The sequence below is a fragment of the Leopardus geoffroyi genome, chromosome D2 (assembly GCF_018350155.1).
Source record: "Leopardus geoffroyi isolate Oge1 chromosome D2, O.geoffroyi_Oge1_pat1.0, whole genome shotgun sequence".
NCBI lineage: Eukaryota > Metazoa > Chordata > Mammalia > Carnivora > Felidae > Leopardus > Leopardus geoffroyi.
Window position 1 is genome coordinate 78,300,387 of NC_059334.1, and position 17,088 is coordinate 78,317,474.

At 40.3% G+C, this 17,088-nt stretch overlaps 1 protein-coding gene across 9 annotated transcripts in view; it reads right to left on the reverse strand.

Moving 5' to 3' along the window:
* Positions 1–17,088, reverse strand: part of ATE1 (arginyltransferase 1) — a 154,014-nt gene that overhangs the window by 12,452 nt on the left and 124,474 nt on the right. The gene's annotated exons all lie outside the window — the stretch shown is intronic.

Sequence of the window (17,088 nt, forward strand, 5' to 3'; positions counted from 1 at the left end):
TATATCTCACTAAGGCAAGATGTTAATAATGGGGGAAACTTTCTGCTCAGTTTTTCTGTAGACTTAAAACTGATCAAAAAAAAAAAGTCTAGTGAAAAAAACAACTGCAAATGAGAAAAATGTAAGATACTGACAACAGGGGAAAGTGGGTGAGGGGGGTACAGGAGAATGCTCTATACTATCTTTGCCATTTTTCTGTAAAGTTTAAACTCTTCTAAAAAAGTTTACTTTTAAAAGGAATGAGGAAGTTCGTGATACAACATTTTCACGATAACCTAATTTTAATGTAAAAAACCAAGCCACAGGGTATTTTAGAAGGACTTAATTTACACATATAAATTCTAGGTTTAAATAAATGATGTGATTAAAAATTAAAATTGGAAAATATACGCACAGGAAAAAACCCAAACTTCCTACCAAACTTCAATAGTGCTTACCTCTGCAGAGCCTGGGGTGTGGCTATGTATGCTTATATGCACGTGCACTGGGATATGTTTAACTTCCCACACCATATTTTTAATAATTACAATCATATAATCAATCATGTTTCTAGTAAAGAAAATTTTCAACACAAAGAAGCCACCTAGGGCTAAAGTGCTGGTGAATAAATAAATATGAAGCGTCCAGCACAAGACCGATGCTAAAAGCAGCAACGGAGCTACAATTACTGTTGATAGAATTCCCACTTCGGTCACTTCGCCCTTTTTTAAAGAGAGTGCTCACATCTGTGCGGCTTTTAGCAGGTGAAGCTGTGAGTCAGAGCTGGGTAAGGAGAATGCCTGCCTGCCGTGTTCTCAGGTACAGGGGGGAGCTTCTGAGTCAGCTGACTGGGACTGCACACAGCACACGAACCTGCCTCAATGCGAAGTCACCCCTGAAGGCTCATCTAAACTTCTGGACAAACGAATCGTCCAGCAGGCAGAAGAAAGCTCTGCCAGTCGCCCAAATAAAACACATATTACAAATAGTAAGCTAAATTCTAGCACGCTGGTTCTCAACTGTGGCTGCATACTAGAATCATGGGGGACGTTTTAGGAAATTCTGACGCTCAGGATCTCTATGGACCATCGGAGTCCCTGGGAGTGGGGCCTACAGGCGACGGCACAGAAACACCCCATCATGTAGTCAGACATGTAGGAGATCTTAAAAACATACCGGCGCATGAATCTAAGGGTGCATGAACAATTTCTTGCAATTGCCTTTAAAAACAGTGCTCTAAGACAGGGAAATTACCAAAACAAACAAAAAGCAAACCCATGACAAAAACCAAAAACCAAGGCTACAGCAGAGAATTTCTCCACTGCCACATTCATGTGGCCATTTTTCATTTCTGCTCCTCTTAAAGCTTCAGAATGGAGAGAGTGACCCTCAGGTGTGCCTTAGCTACAGTGCAAATAAGAACGTACAAAATAACCTCAGTTGTCCTTTCACATCTTCTATAATAATGCTGTGATCCACTGTTTTTGTGTTAGAAATCAGCAGATTTCCATTTAATTTTATTCGTAATTTGATAAAGTGACTCTGTGGAGACTGAAAAAAATAAAACCCAATATATTAACATAGATGAGAGAAGAGGAGACAGAGATGATTATTGCTAGTTCCTTAAAAGTCAATTTAAGACCATCACAACATTAGGAGTAAGGGTCACAGTGGTGTCATCTATTGTAAGTGCCTTTTTACTGTCACAGCTTTATGATTTTGAAATCTGGTTTTCTTTTGGATTTTTAAACCTGAAACTAGGTGTTGTAATCTCTCTGAAAGTTAATCAAGTAAGTAGTATTAGCGATACAAATAAGCCTTTTTACAAAACTTGGATCAGATTTTATCATGTTTGATTTTTGACAAATTTTCTCAATTACTCATTTGCTGCATATTAACTACCAGTAGCATGCGTTAATGGTCTTCATAGTATAGCTGTAAATGCACAGCTGAAACAGGAATAATAGTTTACACGTTCCTAACCAGTTAAAAAAAAAAATACTTCTTAGGACTTTTTTTGAGAGAGAAGGAAGAGAACACGCATGAGTAGGGGAGAGGAGTAGAGGGAGAGAGAATCTTAAGCAGGCTCCACCCCCAGCACGGAGCCCCACGTGGGGCTTGATCTCACTACCATGAGATCATGACCTGAGTTGAAGTCAAGAGTTGGATGCTAAAGGTTAAAAAAAAAATTGAAAAAAAAGGGGGGGTGGGCGTGCCTGGGTGGCTCAGTTGGTTAAGTGTCCGACTTTGGCTCAGGTCATGATCTCACGGTTCATGAGTTTGAGCCCCGTGTCGGGCTCTGTGCTCACAGCTCGGAGCCTGGAGCCTGCTTCAGATTCTGTGACTCCCTCTCTCTTTGCCCCTCCCCTACTCATGCTCTGTCTCTCTCAAAAAATAAACATTAATTTTTTTTTTTAAAGAGTTGGATGCTTAACCAACTGAGCCACCCAGGCACCCTGGCATTTTATTATTATTTTTTTCTAATTAAGACAAGAGAAGACAGGGGTTTTCACTTCCAGCAAGATGAGGCACACCTACTTTTCTCCACTGCCCCACTGAGGATGACAGAAAACCCTGGACATTATACATAAAACATAAGAAGACGCTGGAACAGGAGGGAAGGCGCAGCCCGGTAGGGACTCGGAGGCCTGAGGAATGATAAGGCGGTGAGCGTCCTGGGCTCTTTCTGCCTCATGTATTCCAGAGGAGATCCTGGAAAAGCTGGTGACCCGGAAAAGCCAATACACAGAGACAAAAAAAAAAAAAAAAAAAAAAAATGTAGCAAGAAAAAAAGCTTTCTGAGAATAATCTCAAAAAACATACTGCCCCAACTCACCCAATATGAAATAATATAAACAGCCCTATAACTAACTAGTAAAGAGATTGGATTTGTAATTAATTTCCAAAAAAGTAATCTCTAGGCCCCAATGGGCTCCCTGGAGAATTGTACCAAACATTTAAATAAGAATTAACACACCAATTCTACACAATCTCTTTCAGAAAATAAAAGCAGGAACCTAAATTAGACAAAGCACAACTAAAGACAATCGCAAACCAGTACTCCTTATGAATATGGATGCAAAAATCCTTTATGAGATGTTAGCAAAAAAGAATTCAGCAGTTGCATTTATCCCAGGTATGCAAGGCTGATTCAGTATTTGAAAGCTAACCAAGATAATCTACCATATTAACAGTTTAGAGAAAACAATCACAGTCACATCAAATGAGGCAGAAAATACACCTGACGGATTCAACAACCAACCACGCATGTGAAAAAGTCTCAGAAAACCAGGATCGAAGGGGGGTTTCCTCAACTTGATACAGAACGAATGCTTTCCCCCTAAGATCAGAAACAAGGCAAGGATGTCTGCTCTATTTTCATTCAAGGTAGTGCTGGAAGTTGCCACTGCAATAAGGTAAAAAAAGGAACAAACATGCACCCAGATGGGAAAAGAAGAAATAAAATTGTCCCTACTTGCATGTAACATAGCTGTCTATGCACAAAACCTCAAAGATGCTGGAAAACAAATCCTCCTAGAAATCCAAGTGAGCCCAGCAAAGTCACAGGATAAACATCAACATACACCAATCAAATGAACTACAAATCACATACCTGCTATGGTTATTAGTATCTGGGATATAAGGAACTCCTAACGCTCAACAACAAAAAACCCCAAATAAGTTGATTCAAAAACAGGCAAAAGACATGAATAGACATTTCTCCAAAGAAGACATACCGGTGGCCAAAGAGCACATGGAAAGATGTTCAACATCAGTCACCATTAGAGAAATGCAAATAGAAACCACAATAAAATAACGCTTCCCACCCAGATGGCTATTGTCAAAAAAACAGAAAACAGCAAGCGTTGGAGAGGATGTGGAAAAACTGGAACACCTGCACGCGGCTGATGGCAATGTGAAATGGTGTGGCCACGGGGAAAAACAGTATGGTGGTTCCTCAAAAAAATAAGAATTAGAATTACCATATAATCCAGCAATTCCATTTCTAGACATATATCCAAAAAACAGAAAGCAGGGTTTCAAAGAGATGTTTGGAGACCCGTGTTCAGAGCAGCATTATTTGCAACAGCCAAAAGGTGGAAACAACCCAAGTGTCCACGAATGGATGAATGGATAAATAAAATATGGTGTATACATACAATGGGATATCATTCAACCTTAAAGAGAAATGAAACGCTAACATCTGCTATGACATGAGGGAACCCTGAAGGCACTGTGCTAAGTGAAATATGCCAGTCACAGAAGGACAAATAATGTACGATATCACTCCTATGAAAAACTTAATAATCAAGTTCATAGAGACAGCAATTAGAATTATGGTTGCCCGGAGCTGGGGGAGAAAGGAACAGAAGTTAGTGTTTAATGGGTACAGAGTTTCAATATGGGACGATGAAACGAATTCTGGAGAGGGATGGTGGTGATATTGTACAATGTGAATGTACTTAATGCCACTGAACTACACACTTAAAAATAGTTAAAATGGTGAATCTTATGTTGTGTATATTTTGCCACGATCGAAACAAATATTTTAAAAGGCCCACTGTATTTCAATGAACAATAAACATGTGGAAATTATTAAATATAAAAAACCACGCCATTTATAATTACTTGGAAAAAGAAATACCTGTAAACCTACAAGAACATGTATGGGACTTGCATGCTGAAACCCACACAATGCTGCTGGAAGAAATCAAAGATCTAAATGAATGGACAGATGTTCCATTTTATGGACTGAAAAACTTGTGATAAAAATATTAATTCTCTCCCAGCTGATCTATAGATGTAACACAGTTCCTAACAAAATCCTTGCAAGTATTTTTATGGATATAGGCAAGATTATTCCCAAATGTATGCAGAAAGACTAGGAGAGCTGAAACAATTCTGAAAAAGAATAAAGTTGAAAAAGAATCATTTGACTGAATTTTAAGACTTGTTACAAAGCTACAGTAATCAAGACTGTAGGGGCGCCTGGGTGGCTCAGCTGGTTGAGCGTCTGACTTCGACTCAGGTCATGATCTCATGGTTGGTGGGTTCAAGCTCCATATTGGGCTTTGCATGGAGAGCATGGAGCCTGCTACGGATTCTCCGCCTCCCGCTCTCTGCCCCAACCCACTCATGTGCGTTCTTGCTCTCTCACAAAAATAAACATTAAAAAAAAAAAAAAAAGACTGTGTAATATTTACACATTACCCAGGTAGACATACGGATCTGTGGGACACAACAGAGTATCCAGAAACAGCCCCACACAAGTATGGCCAACTGATTTTTGACAAAGACGCAAAAGCAATTCAGTGGAGGAAGAGCCTTCCCAACAAACAGTTCTGGAGCAACTCGATATGCACAGCCAAAAAACTGAATCTTGATCTAAACTGAATCTTGATCTAAACTGCACATCTCAAAAAAAATTAACTCGGAATGAATCACAGACTTAAACGTTACCTGTAAAAGTATAAAACTAACAGGAGAAAAATATTTGACACCTAGGGCTTACTGAAGAGTTCTTAGACATGAAACCAAAAGCATGATTCATAAGGGAGAAAAATGATAAGTTGGACAGTATTAAAATGAAAAACTTTTGCTCTATGAAAATCTGTTAAAAGGATAAAAAGACAAGCTACTAAAGACTGATATTTAAAGTATATAAAGAAGGGCACCTGGGTGGCTCAGTGGATTAAGCAACTGACTCTTGGTTTCTGCTCAGGTCATGATCTCATGGTTTGTGAGTTCGAGCCCGCACAGTGGCCTCGGCTGCTGCCAGCGAAGAACCTGCTTGGGATTCTCTCTCTCTTCCTCCCTCTCTGCCCCTCCCCTGCTCATGCACGCACTCTTTCTCTCACTCTCTCTCTCAAAATAAGTAAATAAACCTTAAAAAAGTATATAAAGAGGGGCTGGCTTGGCTGGCTCAGTCGGAAGAGTGTGCAACTCTCAATCTTAAGAGTCGTGAGTTCGAGCCCCATGTTCGGTGTAGAGATTACTTAAACTTTAAAAAAAATAAATAAAGAACTCTTATAACCCAACAATATAAAAACAAACAATCCCTTTAGAAAAATGCACAAAAGACACGAGGATACATTTCACCGAAGGGAAAATATGGATGGCAAATAAGCACATGAAAAGATGTCCATCAGCCATTAGGGAAACGCAAATTAAGACCATAGTGAGATACTGCTATCCACCTGTTAGAATAGCTAAAACAAAAACATAGAAACAAAACCAGTGCTGGCAAGAACATGAAGGAACGGTGTCTTTCATACATGGTGGTGGTAATATAAAACGGCACAACAACTCTGGAAAACAACTTGGCAGCTTCTTAAGAAACTAAACCTACTTTTACCATACAACTTGGCAATTACACTCTCGGTCATTCATCCCAGAGAAAAGCGAAAATTAAGTTCACACAAAAACCGGTATAACAAATGTTTATGCAGGGTTTTTCTGGTGATAGTCATAAACTGGAAAAGCACAGAAATCCTTCAACAGGTAAATAATTAAACAAGCTGGGGCACAACGATCATCCACACCATGGACCACTACGCAGAAGTAGGAATGGATTAATAGATTAAAAAAGACAGAGAGAGAGACACACACACACATACTCTACCCACCACTCTCCCCCGCACATACAGAGGAGAAGAGAGGGAAAGTACAAAGGAAATACAGTACAATATCTAAGACATTCCCACTGGGCCATGTCTTTGTACTTTAGCATGAAGATCCTTAATAACCTCTGAGATTAGTAGTCAAAGGTAGTATTTCAGGATTTTATTGATTTTCATAAGCTAAAACAAAACTATAGCATCTTAAGTGCAAATTTGAAATATTTTCAGGATTTATTATATATTGTGTTCTTCAAAACAATCTGCTTTTGAACCTTAAGATCAATTACTTCTCTGTGGCTTAAAGTTCAAACAATGCTATGAACCGTATACACTCTGATCAATAAAGCCAAAATTCAATAAGTCTGATCTGACAATAAAGCAATAATTCATTGTGCTTAATTTTTAATAATTTGTTATTCAAGATGAGTGGAGGATTTATAAGCTCTTTCCTTAACTGAAAAAAAAATCGTATCGGACCTTTCATTATCCACTGCAATTAAGAGCAATCTCAAAATGAGACTCTACACATTCACTGTTTTAAAGTATCTTGATAGAATGAACAAACGTCTCAAGCGTCTTAAACATAAAAAACTCCAGTCTTAAAGCAAACTAGGATATCTGTAAGGATGGCACCCACCTTGTTGAAGCTTGCAAAAATTCTGAAATAAAGAAACATTTAATACCCACAAATGAAACTAAGGCTATCAGGGGAAGAAAAAAAAATGCATCAAATCGGGTCCCTCAAAAATCTTCACAAAAAGCTGAGTGAGATAAGTGATGGAAAGTCAGACACAGCCATCTCTCTCTTCTGTAAATAGTGATTTTCTGAATATCAAAATGAAGACAGTCTGTGGGGGTTAGGTTACGAACCATGCTTAATGCAAACACAGGTGCTGGCTCCCTGGGAAGAAAGCTTAGAAGCAGCTCCTCCCCCAGCCCCAGGTTCAGCAGCCAGGACCATCCAGCTATCCTATAATCCTAAGGCTTTTTCATACTCAAAAACATACCTTAGATTTTATTTTTAATCCCAAACAATGGTGGGAATGCAAAGGCCAATGAACAGAGTTAATGGCTATCATCAAAGTTTCCAAGATCTTTTAGGCAAATTAGAGAAAATGTAACTCTTACTTTGCTTAGAAAAACGCAGTTTCAAATCTCAGCAATTTTGTCCCTGTAAGGCATCTTATGTCCACTTAGATTTTTCTTCTATTAAGACCATTTAAAAATGGTGCTACCCCTGGCAACCAGCTTTGTTCAGGTAAACTTGACAAATAAAAATTAGAATTGCATACACTTAAGGTGTACAGGATGCTATTTTGATATATGTACACACTGTGAAATTACCACAATCAACCTAATTAACACATCCATCAAAAATGTTCAAAAAAATTGTTTTAATGTTTATTTTTGAGAGAGAGACAGAGAGAGAGCGCAAGCGGGAGACAGGCAGAGAGAGATAGAAAGACACAGAATCCAAAGCAGACTCCGGGCTCTGAGATGTCACAAAGAGCCCGACGTGGGGCTTGAACCCACCAACTATGACATCATGACCTGAGCCGAAGTCGGACACTTAACCGACTGAGCCACCCAGATGTCCCTCGATAGTGCTTTTTAATGAAGAAAAAAACCTATTACAGGAACAATATTTTGATTGCTCTCTGTCATCTTATATGTGGATGGTCTTCCCATCCTAACAGTAAACTCCCTGAGGATGGGAAGCAAATCTTGTACTTCTTTGTAGCCTCAAGGTCCAGGCACGACGCACCCCTGATCCTGGAGATACAAAGTGCTGAGTAGGCATCCACTAAATGCCTGTGGTTCATGGTGCTGATCTCAGACTCCAGACGAGCAACACATCTTCAGAGCAACTATCCAGCTTTCATCAACTATCTTGTTAATTAGTACCTCATGTTTATTACTCAATGTCTGAGTTCCCAAATTAAATCATTCTTGGATTATTTTGTTTCTGAATATGTAATAAATATTGAAATTGATCAGGTCACAATTGCTTTGAATTGTGCTCTGTTTAATCTGTTTTTGGAACAAGAATGGTATCTGACATCTACATAAAACTCCTGTTAATTAGCCACAATAAAATGTAAAGAAATGATGCTAACTGTAAACAATCCATCAAACACAACCTAAGTCCATCTGGAATGAAAAGGCTGTGTCTCACGCTTCACGTCCTAGACCAGTATATGTCTGCTTCTCCAGAGGGACTAAGAATTTTAGAAACAGAGACACTGCATGGAGAACACCCATGTTCCAGATCTTTTATGAACTGGCAGGGCTCAACTGATGATTTATATGAAGAGAGGAATTTGGGCCCAAACCCAGCAGTGAACCACAGCCAAAGTCAACTGCTTAAGCAGCATTTACGGACACTTGTGAGGCAGCCGTGAGCTAGGAATTACTTAGATGCCGTTCAAAGGCCCTGTTGGTTATTGGTCCCCAATCCAGGGAGGATAATCGCTGAGTGTGTTTTGGTTCTATCTTTGGATGCGAGATTGGAGACTGCAACCCACTTCCACAGGGGAAACGCCCTTCTCCAAGGTGATAAACAAACTCAACCAAAGAAGCTTTGCCACATTTCCTTCCGGTATATTATCCTCCTGCTTGGAGGAAGAAAGGTTTTTTTTACCCTGCACAGCTACGCAGGTTTTGCTGTTTTTGCCTCTTTTTTTACATTTTTTTATGTTTATTCATTTTTGAAAGACAGAGAGAGACAGAGCACAAGCAGGGGTGGGGCGGAGAGAGGGGGACACAGAATCTGAAGCACACTCCAGGCTCTGAGCTGTCAGCACAGAGCCCAACGTAGGGCTTGAACTCACGAACCACAAGATCGTGACCTGAGCCGAAGTCGGACGCTCAACCAACTGAGCCACCCAGGTGCCCCAGCTGTTCTAGCTTTAATTATTAGATCCTTCTATGCCTTCCTTGGGTTGCCAGTCCAGTGGATTGTTCCGTGTTCTTCCAGAGTTTCTGCTGTGCTTTCATTAGTCTACATTTGCGTGCGATGAAATCCATTTGTTACTTGCGGACTCCAGTCTCCCCAAATGACTTGATGCTCTTGGTTTTCCTTTTCATTGCAGGGCACTGAAAAGATCTACTCTGAAGTAAAATGTTTTAACAATGAAAAGGTGTGTGATGGGAACTCTAATAAGATTAAAACCCCTTTCTTGGCATTAAGTAAGCTAACGGGTAACCAACTCAGGCAAAATCTCACCAGTGATACGTAGAACCTCTGGACAACAACAGGAGAGTTCTCTTTTGTTCCACCAGGCCACTCCTGGGACTCTCCGTGTCCTTCATCAGCTCTGACAGGTCTGACACAGAAACTGAGTTTTTGTCTTCATGCTGCTCAGGTACACGATTTACTCATGAATCCCTAAAACTTGAGACTTTCTAAAGTAAATTCCAGTTTTTTTAAGTTTAAAATAAATCTTTAAGAATGCTTCCTACATCTCAAATACTTCTTCCTAAGACTTGAGCCTGTTATAGAACTTTTGGGCAACAACGTAAGAGGACAGAATCTGAGGCCTTTTATAGAACCGTGTTGCTCAGTCCTTTGAATCCAAGCACGTTTCTGTGACGTATTTTTTAAAAATCTCGACTATTCCTTTAAAGTATTTTGAAAAACAAAATAAAGTATTGTGACTAAAAACGAATCAAGCAGTGTTACAAAGCACTGTACTTACAGTTCATACACACTCCTCTTTGGAAACCAATTTCTTTCAAAAATACAGTTGATCCTTGAACAATACAAGTTTGAGGTATGTGGATCTAGGTACATGCAGACTTTTTTTTTTTTTTTTTTTTGATAAATACAGTACAGGACTGTAAATGTATTTTCTCCTCCTTATGATTTTCTTAAAATTTTTTTCTAGCTGACTTTATTGTAAGAATACAGTATATAATACATATAACATACCAATTATTCATTCATTGACCATTTATGTCACTGGTAAGGCTTCTGGTCAACAGGAGGCTCTTAGTAAAGTTTTAGCAGAGTCAACACTTACATGCTGATTTTCAGCTGGACGGAGGTGGGTACTCCTAACTCCTGTGTTATTTTCAGAAGTGTCAACTTCCGTATTTTCAGTAGGGTCAACTGTATTTTCAGAAGTGTGCAGTTACGAAAGAAATGGCTACAGTTTGTAGTTAAAGCCAGGTCTACGGTCCCAAAGCAAACACCGGACCACTGGCAAATTCAGAAAGTGCAAATAAACTAAATAGTCCCTTCTGATTTTCCTTGCTTTCTTGAATGCAGTTTGAGTGCTTTAAGAAAACATGTTCAAAAATCCTAATTTTAAAAATGAAAATATAATACAGATGATTAGCTGTACTGCAAGAGAGCCTTTGTTTTGTCAAAGAATTCGCAATAATGGATTTAACAACAGGGTATTTTTGGTTTTGTTTTGTTTTTTAGAGAGACAGAGAGAGAGAGAGCATGTACACATGTGAGAGTATGAGTGGGGAGGGGCAGAGAGAAAATCCCAAGCAGACACCACGCTGTCAGTGCAGAGCCCGATGTGGGGCTCGAACTCCTGAACCTCAAGATCATGACCTGAGCCAAAATCAAGAGTTGGACACTTAACTGACTGAGCCACCCAGGTGCCCCAACAGGGTGTTTTTTAAAAGAGACATTAAAAGATAGAGCTCAATTTATAATCACTGGATCCCATTTGACTTTTCCAAAACCATTATTTTACAGAACAAAGATGATGCAAATTTAGTGAACCAGCTCAGATACACTTCTTTACATTTAGTCAGTAGATCACAGCACCTCACCCCTCCCTCCACACACCCTCTAACTGCATTAACCCGAAAGACCTTGTTTTTTGGTTTCATTCAGTTTTGAGGAATCACCTGGCATTACTTTAAGATGTGTATCAAAGCTCCCACATGAGCAATAACTCGCTTCAGACTGAGAAGGCCTGTGCAGAAGACAGGTGGAGAAAGAGCTGAGGACAAAGTTTAAAGGGCATAGCGTTCCCGAGCTCTCCCTGGCACCTGCATCACGGGCTTCCATAGCCACTGTCATACTTACAACCGACTCCTTGGAAGAGAGGCGTCTTTACGAAGGGAATGTAACTTAGATCCGAACGTGAAATTAGAACTCAGAGTTCCTGATGCCAAGGTTCAGACGACTACAGTAAACTCTGCTGCTGTCTGCTCAAAGAAATGATCTATGCAACTTAACATTAAGTAAGCAAAAAAGAAATTAAAAGAGGAAAACACAAGTGGTATTGATTTAAATTTCCCCTAACATACTCAAATCGTGTTTACTTAGAGTAAAATATGTTTTAAAGGGCATCTGTGACGGCATCATAAAATCAACGGACATAGTATTTCAGTCCAGAGTTTGTCAAAAGAGGTAAGCCTCTAAGGTCGTATCTTTCTTCAAAGGCAGACACATCTGGAGAATCCAGACACTTGGTAGACAAAGACAGTTATGTAACAAACCAAAGTGAGGAGGTATTTTAAAAATTGGGCATACAACTGTGTAGTTTGCTAAAATACATGATAAACAATATTATTGTGTGATACCACAGAATACAATTTTGTTAATGTTGTTTAGTTTTATATACAGTTTTCAGTTAACTATCTAGTTAGGACATAATCTCTAGAATACCTGATCAGTAAAATTACAAGTTGAGGCCCCAGTAAAATATAAAAACACGAGAATCCTGACCAAGATGGACAGTAGACCACTTACGAGAACATAAAGGTCTGTGCGACCATCCTGAATCCAAATCTGCCACAGCAGAGGAGAGGAGGAGAACCATTCTGTCACCTCGCCAATGTACTAGTGACTTTTCTTACCCAAAGCCCATGTATGTGTGCATACACAAGGATAAAACACAAAATGAAAACCATGAGCAAAACTGCTATCTTAGTTACTAATATCACTGGAATTAAGAAACAGAGAGGCCTGTCAGCAACTGACCAAGAAAGCCTGGAGAGACAGAAGTGCTCTTAAATAGAAAGAAACCAATTCAAACTTGTACCATTTTTTTCTTGCCTGTAGTCCAGTTTTTGCCTATGGCCCAAAACTTCCTCAGGCTTTTGATGAGTGGGCCCATTATTTCAAACACGCAAACTACATCTGACAGGCTCAAAATATCTGATCTAGAGCCCCCACCCAAAGCTGTCTAGGGTAGTGACTAGTCATTCAAATATGGCCACTCAGGACGGTAACGTAGCTGTGTGGGGCACATTCCTCGGTCTGTCCTCAGCTCTCAGGGCCAGGGATCGCTGCACGTACATACCACATACACACAATATCCACCACTCGGCAAAGGACTCTCAACAACTACAACTGTGAGATGTTCAGAGAGTAATTTAAATAGGTCCTTCCAGGGACAGGAATACTCTTACTACACTCGCCCAACTCAACCTCTTTCTACTACTAATCAGTTGTTTGCCTCATGAATACTGATCGACAGGTAACAGCAATAGTCAGCGAGGTGAATGTGAGTCAGTGGAAGGATGAATTAAGATGATACATGCTAAGTGATGAGCACAACAGGTGGACCAACCAATATTCATCGTGGCAATCGCTGCTACCACGACTATGTCTATCAGAAGAGAAGGAGAGCAAAGTTGGAGTGAGAATCCAGAGCTTTCCCCCCCCCATCCTCATCTCTCAATCCTAGAACCAACTCAAAAATACTGGAGTGCCTCCCATGAGTAAAGATGAGTAATGGTCAGCACAGCTTTGTTTCAGCTGTGTTTGCGAGAAACGCGGAAATGTGTACTGTCACACTGGAAAATCCCTTTTTTACAGTGGACCATATTCAAGAGTTTGGAAAACACTTTCTTAAAGACTTGGCCTCATCTGAAACTGCAACTTGAATCTTCTGCTCCTAATAGAACAGAGAAGGCGGGTGAAAGGGTTCACTGTAGTGAAGTCCAGCACAACTATGGAAAATGCTAAAAGGTTTATGTGATGCCTATCACTTGATGCTTCAGAATCGTATACCTTACCTTTATGTAATGCATTCTAGTTTTTTAATAGTGTGATCCTCACAAAAAGTCCGAAACATTTGGAGGTCCCAAAACATACTCGAATCCTTTTCTTTGGGGTACTGAGTTTTAGTTCTTTACATAGTTTGGGTGTTAACCCTTTATCAGATATGTCAATCTTCTCCCATTAAATAGGGTGCCTTTTAGTTTTGTTGTTTCCTTTGCTATAAAGAAGCTTTTAATTTGTATGAAGTCCCAATACCTTATTTTTGCTTTTGTTTCCCCTGCCTCAGGAGACCTGTCTAGAAGGAAGTTGCTGCAGCCAATGTCAAAGAGCTTACTGCCTATGTTCTCTTCTAGGATTTTTATGGTTGCAGGTCTCACATTTAGGTCTTTAATCCATTTTGAATTTATTTTTGTGTATGTTGGTGGGAATGCAAACTCGTGTGGACATTTTGGAAAACAATATGCAGGTTCCTCCAAAAGTGAAAAACACCCTATGATCCAACAGTTGCACTACTAGGTATTTACCCAAAGAATATAAAAATACTAATTCAAAGGCATACACGCACCCTGATGTTTACAGGAGCATTACCCACAACAGCCAAATTATGGAAACGGCCCAAGTGTCCACCAACTGATGAATGGATCAAGAAGATGTGGTATATATGTGTATATATATACGTATACACATACATATATATATATACACATACATATATACACACACACATATATACACACACATACATACGTACACATAATGGAATATTAGCCATAAAAGAGAATGAAATCTTGTCATGTGCAATGACATGGATGGAGCTAGAAAGTATTACATTAAGCAAAATAAGTCAGAGAAAGACAAATACTGTATGATTTCATTCGTAAGTGGAATTTAAGAAACAAATGAGCAAAGGGGAAAAAAAGAGAGAGGCAAACCAAGAAACAGACTCTTAACTATAGAGAACAAAGTGATGGTTACGAGAGGAGAGGTTGGTGGCAGGGGGTGGGGGGGTGGGTTAAACGGGTGATGGGGACTAAGGTCTGCACTTGTTATGATGAGCACTGGGTAAGGTACGGAAGTGCTGAACCACTGTATTGTACTCCTGAAACTAGTATTACGCTCTATGTTAACTAACTGGATTTTAAATAAAAACTTTAAAATTTTTTTTTAAAAATCCTTCATTTCATGTAGTCTGAATGCCCCACTTCACAGATAATGAAACTGAGGCTGAGAAACTCGTGACCCGCCTAAAGTCACAAAGCTAGCGTGTGGCAGAACTACTGTCTTCATACTTCTACTTTAAATACTGTCACTTGGCATTCATGCTCCAGTGGCCTGCTATTATATGGGAGTAATGGTTAAGTATTAAATATAAATAAAATTAATAGACTGGTTTTAGAAGTTGTGAATAAATAATCAGAAAAGGCTACGAAAGATACTAAAAATTCAACTGAACGTAACTACCATTCAACTCGCGATTTGGACGACCCTAAGAACACAACAATGTGGTATGTTGGTCAACGTGACAATCCCATCAGCTCAAGGACCTTGAGAGTTAGTTAGGAATCAATGACCCATCTTAAGACCTAAACGCAACGCACATTCCAGTTAAGACATAACCTTTTGGGCTCAAGGAAGGCAAACTGTAGTCAGCAGACCATGTAATCAGGTAAGAACACACTTGGTCATGGGCTATGTGTCCACCTCTTTGAGATACGAGGTCACTGAAGAGGCACTGTAAATAGGCTCTGGTTTTGTCTTTCAACCTGGAAAAAAACGAATTAAGAAGGAAAATGTCTGAGGGGCCCTTGGGTGACTTAGCCGGTTAAGCGTCCGACTTTAGCTCAGGTCATGATCTCGGGGTTCATGAGCTCAAGCCCTGGATCAGGCTGTGTGCTGACAGCTCAGAGCCTGGAGTCTTCTTTGGATTCTGTGTCTCCCTCTCTCTCTCTCTGCCCCTCCCTCGCTCATGCTCTCTCTCTCTCAAATATAAACATTAATTTTTCTTTTAAGAAAGACTCATTTTTTAAAATAAAATAGCAAAGAAGATGGAGTGTATCACATCTGCAGGAGGATAAGCACTATTTCATGAGACTCTGGCTTCAAATCTATATATACAGACATGACACTTGCACACACACAGAAGCACCGTGTACTAGCTGGAGATATAAACTATGTATTTTTCAACGAGCTGTAGTTAAAACTGTAAAAAAACAAAGATAGACAAGTGTTCTCAAGATCACTGTCTGTACAAAATGAGCTTTTTCTGGAAAACAGAACTCTATTTGTTCTCTATCCTATACTGACGAGCGGGAGGCCCTTGATCTTGTGTTTATGTTGCCGGGGGCTAGAAACATCAGAATTGTTTGATAAATAAGAAGGAGCTTCACTTAGGGACATCACCACTCTTACATCTAAATGGCACGAAGGGGCGGAAATCTCCGGCCGGTCCATGTGGGCTGCCATCCTCGTTCCTTCAGTCTTCTTCAGTAACTCCACCTTAATGCGACTTAGGCTCCCCAAACCCCAGGCCAAAGCTTGTCATGCCTCCAAACTGTAAAATCAGACCCTCTTTCTTCTCTGGACACCATTTCCTATCCTTGCAGGGAGTTGTCAGCCCATCATCCTGGTTTTGGGACCTCCAGTCCTTTGACCCCTTCTATGACATGTAGCTCCATTTGTCCCTTCAGTTCCTTTCTAACTGAATTCAGATGCCATCACCATATTCCCACCCTTTCGTTGCCAACAGCCTTCAATTCTTGCCCTTCCACGGCAACGGCCTGACAAGCCCACACCCTGGAAACCACACAACGGTCTGCCTTCCCCAGGCCGTCAGAGAAGCATCTCCTCTACATGATCTCACCCTCACGGACTCTGACAAGGACTGGCCGTCCGCTCTGTCTCCCATTCTTCTCACCCTGCCATCTCCCCCCTTCACCAGCACCCATTCCAAATGGAAAAGAAAAGGCACCAAATGAGAAAGCATCCAACTTGCTGCCACCACACCAATCTATTTCTCTTCAGTGCACTGAGCCCTTCCTCACCCTCTCCTACAACAAAGGGTCCTTACGATCTAAGGCTGGTCTTCCTGTGTCCTTGATTTTCCTTGTGCTTCGTCCCAGAGACCTTGATACACTGATTTCCACCTCTCTCTTATTGTTCATCCTTCTCTTTGCTAACTCCCATCCGCTTCGGACAATGTTCAAGTCTCTCCCATTTTTTAAAAGTCTTCTGCCATCAGATTTACCTCTCTAGAGCTACTATCTTCAAAATTCATATTTGATCATGGTCGCCTTCTTAACTTCCACTCAGTTTTTAAGCCTTGACAACACTATTTTATCCTCGTCCAAACGAACACAGGTCTTGCCAGGATCCTCCAAAGATGCTTCCCAAGCCCTGTTGGCAGAATCGGACACTGCCATTGCTCCCCATTTCTTGAACATGCTTCACGTGGCTTCCATGACCCCATACTCCTTTGGCCTCTTCATCATCTACTCAGTCATTCCATAGTGGGGT